This window comes from Mus caroli, chromosome 1 (genome assembly GCF_900094665.2).
Source record: "Mus caroli chromosome 1, CAROLI_EIJ_v1.1, whole genome shotgun sequence".
Lineage (NCBI taxonomy): Eukaryota > Metazoa > Chordata > Mammalia > Rodentia > Muridae > Mus > Mus caroli.
The window spans coordinates 87,732,956-87,739,156 of NC_034570.1; positions in this window are offsets into that span (position 1 = coordinate 87,732,956).

Below are 6,201 nucleotides of genomic sequence, written 5' to 3' on the forward strand. Positions count from 1 at the left end.
TGTGATGAAAGGATGGACCATGTAGAGACTGCCATATCCAGGGATCCATCCCATAATCAGCTTCCAAACGCTGACACCATTGCATACACTAGCAGATTTTGCTGAAATGACCCAGATATAGCTGTCTCTTGTGAGACTATGCTGGGGCCTAGCAAAGACTGAAGTGGATGCTCACAGTCAGCTATTGGATGNATCACAGGGCTCCCAATGGAGAAGCTAGAGAAAGTACCCAAGGAGCTAAAGGGATCTGCACCCCTATAGTTGGAACAATATAACTAACCAGTACCCCGGAGCTCTTGTCTCTAGCTGCATATGTATCGAAAGATGGCCTAGTGGGCCATCACTGGAAAGAGAGGCCCATTTTACTTGCAAACTTTATATGCCCCAATACAGGGTAATGCCAGGGCCAAAAGAATGGGAATGGGTGGGTAGGGAAGTGGGGGGGGGTATGGGGAACTTTGGGATAGCATTGGAAATGTAATTGAGGAAAATACGTAATAAAAAAAATAAAAAAAAAGATATAGAACTCACTAGAGTACTAATTATGAAAAAAATAAATTGTTATCTATTGTAATCAATGGTAATCAAAAAAAAAAAAAAAGGGAATACAGGGACAAATTGTGAAGCAGAGGTGGAAGGAAAGGCCATTAAGAGACTACTAAACCTAGGAATCCATCCCATCTGGGGACACCAAACCCAGACACTATTGTTGAAGCTATGAAGGGCTTGCTGACCAGAGCAGTATAGCTCTCCTGTAAGAGGCTCTGCCAGAGCTTGACCAATACAGATGCGGATGCAAGCAGTCAATCACCTGACTGAGCACAATGCAGATTATGAGATTTTAATTTCTTTTCCCCTTTCTTTTCTGTAATTCTGTTATTATGGATCCACTCCATTTCTTTGGGCTCATTACACAAAGATGTATAAAGGGTTATACATCTTTACGTTTTCTAGAAACTAAGGCCTTATTTCATTAAATGCATTTTAATTAGTTCTTTTATTTTTTTTTTTACTTTTTAAGAATGTGTTAGAATTACATAATTTAAACTAGTTCCTTTCTTCTTCTGAACTCTCGCATGTACTCCTTACTCTCTAATCTATAGACTATTTTTTCATTGATTATTGTTATATGAATATGCAGATACATATATATTCATAAATACAATCTGTATGAATGTTGTCAAGACTTTCTTTTGTGTTGAATAACCAACTGGAGGAAGACAATTTCTCCAACTCTCAGAATTCTTTTGTTGCCTGCAGTTCTCTGTGTAAGGGTGATACCTTGTGATCTTTCTTCTGTCCACTTTATCATGTCTATTATTGTTATCCTTTTTCAGTTCTTATTTATGCAGTTTGGTTGGTGAGACTTTGTGGGTATAGTTTCTGACAATTCTAGAAGAGAGAATCTCACAACAAACTGTTTCTCTGGCTCATTCTATATTTCTGTCCCCTTTTCTGCAATGTTCCCAAAGCTTAGATAGGGAAATTGTTTTATAGATGTATTCATTGTGACTATAAATCTGCATTTCAAATGATTGTGGTTTTCTGTAATGCTGTCCATCTTTTGCAAAGGTCAGTTTTCTTGACTTGGGATGAGGATGACACATATCTGTGTGTAAAAGAACAAATACCTGGAATGTAGTTAGGAATTAGGAAAGTGTGGCTATGGATCTCTTCTAAGAACCATGATCCACTAGCCCTAGGTACTAAGGTAGGTTTCCAGTGTTAACTATATTTTCCCTCTTATTGGCTAGACCTCTGTCCAGATAGTGAAATATTGAGTACTAACAGGGTATTTTTCTATTATAATTATTTTATTTAAACCCTGGTCTTATAGTCTATTGGCACATAGCTTTTTAGGTGTAATTTGTTCTTGTTCTTCTAAAGCTTTCAAGTAGATCAATAAGTAATTAAAATGAGATCTCTCATATTTTTGATGGAAGCCCTTAAGACTGTAAACTTTCCTGATGTTCCATATATTTTCTTTTGTCGTATTTTCATTTTCTTTCAATTGTAAAAACTTTAACTTTCTTGATATCTGTCTTCACATAACTTTTGTTCAGTAATTTGTTTTCCATGAATTTTGTACTTACTGGTGTTTCTGTTATTTTTGAAATTCAGCTTTGTATTTTTGTGGTCAGGTGTGAGACATGATGTTATTTCAGGTTTCCTATATTTTTGGAGACTTGTTTGTTCCCAATATGTGGTCAGTTTTGAAGAACATTCTAAGGGCTCCTAAGAAGGAATTATATTCAGAAGTGGTTAAATAAAATGTTCTGTAAATGTCTCTTGGAATCACTAGAGTTGTTATTTTAAATACTTTTAAGTCATTTTAGTTAGTTTTTGACTGTATGATCAGCGTATTAGTGAGAATGGGACATTGAAGGTACCCACTATCAATATGTTAAAGTCAATCTGTGATTTTATGCTCAATACCATTTATTTTATGAAACTGTTCACATCTATGATTGGCATGTAAATGTTTAGAATCATAGCATTGCATTATTGCCTCTTTCCTTCAGTGAGTATACAGGGTTCTTCCCTGTTGACAAGTGTTGATTTGCAATTAGTTTTGTCAAATATCAAAATAGATACCTTGGTTTCTTAGTTCCATTTGCTTCAAATAACTTTCTCCACATTTTCTCTTTAAGAGTTTGATCATTGTTGATGGTTAATATGTTTCCTGGAGGCAGCAAAAGAGATGGACCTGTTTTCAAATATAATCTGTTAGTCTATGTCTTTTATTGGGGAAATATGACCATTAATATTGAGTGTTAAACAATGTCTATAAATTTGTCATACTCTTGTTTGTAGTCTTGCTATCTTAGATTTCTTTTGCTTACTTGTTCTGGATATTTTATTTCTTGAGCCCTAGAATATTTTCTTTAGTCTTTGTTCTAGAGTATGCTGTAGATTTGACTTAGTGGAAATAAAAACCTTCAATTGTGTCTATATTTATTTATATTTTTAAAATTAGGTATTCACATTGACAAAGTGATCCATTTCTCTTACCTTGTCTATATTCCATTTGAACCAATATAACATGTTTCTATAACCTTCTTCTTTGAATTTCTTAGATTTTTATTTTGAATTTTATTTTATTTTGGTTGTTCTTCAGAAATCCTTGTATGTTATAAAATTCTATGCTCATATCTTGAATTATAGTAATGATTTTATTCAGATGTTAGTGTTTTCCTTGTCTTTATTTAGGTAGGCATTTATTGATAAAAACTTTGACTTTCTTGAACATATTTGTAATTGCTTCTTTTAGCCCACATTCTTGTTTATCAGCTAAATCGCTCTCTCAGGAGACATGGTATCATGACTATTGTTTGTGCTTTTGTGTTGACTCTTGGCCCTCTGGATTCAGACTGGTGGTGGTGTTTCGTAATATGGTTATTTGTTCTTGTCTTTATTGCGTGAGTGTTTAAATATTTTCTTTGCTGTTACCTAATTTATTAAGTTGTGCAGTTTTCAATTCTTAGAGCAATCTGGGTTTTACAATTTGACCCTATATGTTTCTGGAGTCTATTGGTGGCTGGGGTGGTTAATAAGCATTCAGGTGAGTGGTTGGGCTTACTGACTCCAGGGCTCCTTTGTTGACATTCTGTGACTCTGGAGCCCAGGCTCATAAGACACTATATTTTGGCAGACAAATATAGAGTTTAATATTTTGATTTGGAACTTTAAGCTCTCACATATTAATAACAGTGTGGAGGTAGAATACATAACTGACATCTGAAGAGCCTAGTAAAACATCTCAAAGCTCAGAACTTTACAGTCAGACAGGGCAGCCTCACAGGTGCTAGGAAGATGTGACAACATTGTCCTTCTTGTTTTCTTTAATAAGTTATGATTATATTTAAGTCATTTCAAAAATAAACTCTATGAGGCTCATTCAGACTTAAGTCTTACCCTCGTATGAAACAAAATTATAAAAGAGGCTTATACACATTTCTGTATAAAATAGATGTGTTGTTCAATACTGAGTCTACTAGGTTTGAAGGAAGGAAAGCTGAACTCTCCATGAACTCTTCAGTACAGGGTCCTCTTACCCCTCCCATCCAGAGACTGTTCCCGGAGCACTCCTGAACTTTTTACCCCAAGTTACCCCCTCCCAATTGGAAACTGTTCCAGGAACATTTTCAGATAAGAGTTTCCTTAAACCCTCCCAACTTAGGACTATGCCAAGAACATTTTTCAAGATAAAGGTTTGAGCAAACCTCAAGATGTTCCAATAGATTAAGTACATTGCCAAGATATAGGACACGACCCCTTGGTTACGAAAAGTTTCTTGGAAAGTCCCTGAAAATAACCTTTGGCAGAACTCTTTAATGACGCACATTTGTACTTTCTCTGCCCTAGTTCCCCCTTACCCTTTTCCTATAAAAGCCTGTGACAAATCTGGGCAAATTGTCGATTCTCCTCTGCACCTTGCTGGCTGCATGAGTTTCGACCCCAGATATCTGGTATATGTGCTTTTTATGTGCTTTCTTGTCGTTGCTGTATTAAATCTTACTCTCTATACATCTTAAGTTCGGTCTCAGTGTCTTCTTGGGTGCGCGGCTGACCCGAGGCTTGAGTAAGTGCCTCCCTTTGGGAGTTTTGGAGTCTTTCAGGTTCATATAAAAGCAACACTTGAGGATTATGACCAGCTCCTGGTAGTCATCTTTGGTTCACATTGTTAATTCTTCAGTGGTCAGACCTTCTTAGTTAATTGTCCAAAATATACATTGAAAGCAAGACAGAATCATTTTCAAGTGACACTGGGAAAATCTGTATGCAAACCTGCAGAATGAAACCATATCTTTATTTTTCATCCTGTGTATAACAAATGCGACAATAACTGTGTCTATTACCTATGTTAAGTATCTGAAATAGCATATTTCTTTTTATACTGAAAATAGATTTTTTTCTCATATAATAATCTCAATCACAGTTTCTCGTTCCTCCATTCCTCCCATCTCCTTCCTACTCCCTTCTTCCCCAGATCCACTTTACCTCCATTTCCTCTTCAGGAAGCAGCAGATCTCTAAAAGACAACAGCCAAACAGGAAACAAGAAGCAATGAGACAAAGCAAACGCCTCATATCCCAATAGGAAGAAGAGTCCCAAGAGTAGGCGAAAGAGTCAGAGACAGACCTGCTCCCACTGTCAGGAGTCCCACAAAACCACCAAGCTAACTGCCATACCATACAGTTGGAGGACTTGATCTAGACTCATGCAGACACTGTGCTTGCCACTTCAGTTCCTCTGAGCCCATGTGAGCCCTGCTTGGTTGATTTGGTAAGCCGTATTCTCCTGGTGTCCTCTATCATTTCTGACTCCTACAATCTTTCCAGGCCTTCTTCAGTGGGGTTCCCTGATCTCTAAGGGAGAGGCATCAAATAGAGACTTCCAATGTAGATTCTCTACATAATGTTTCCCTGTGAGTCTCTTTTCTATTTCCAAAGGCACACATCTACGAGTATAGCAGAATATCAACTGAAGTCATTTCATAATTTTTCAGGCAGTCATGTTTGGCTCCACCCCAGGTCTTTGAGCAACCTAGTCTCAGGTTCATGGCTATCTAGGCAGTGTAGGTATGGGCTCTCTCTTGTTGCATTGGTCTCAAGTGAAATCCAATATTAGCTGGCCACTTCCACAAGTTCTGGAGCACCATCTTGAAAGCAGGACAGATTGTAGATGGAGGGTTTTATTTATACAGAAAGAAAAATTTGGATACTAACTCAGTTCGATTATTTTCACATATTGTTTTGTAATTAATTAATTTATTCTTATTAATTCTTTCACACAAAATATTTTAGCAGCATTTCTTGCCTCCCCAACCCTTCTAATGTATTCTCAACTATTCTATCCATACAACTTTATTTATTCTCTCTCTTCTTATAAGGTATTCATCAGAAAATAGTTCTTAAAACAAGTTTCAGCCAATAGAAGTCTTTATAAGCCAGCTGGTGACTAACCTAGGTGCTCAGGACTCAAGTGCTGTTCTGATAATTTCACATGGTAGACTTTAAATATCCACATTCTGGGTTGATAATCCTCAGTTAGCAAAAAAAATTATACAGAAATTAAAAAACAAAACAAAAAACACAAAACAAAACAAAAAAGCAAGGTTAGTACATCTAAGGACTTTCCCAAAATTATGAACTAAGGATTTTAATGGATTAGAAATTGGCGCTTGTGTTTTTTTTTTTT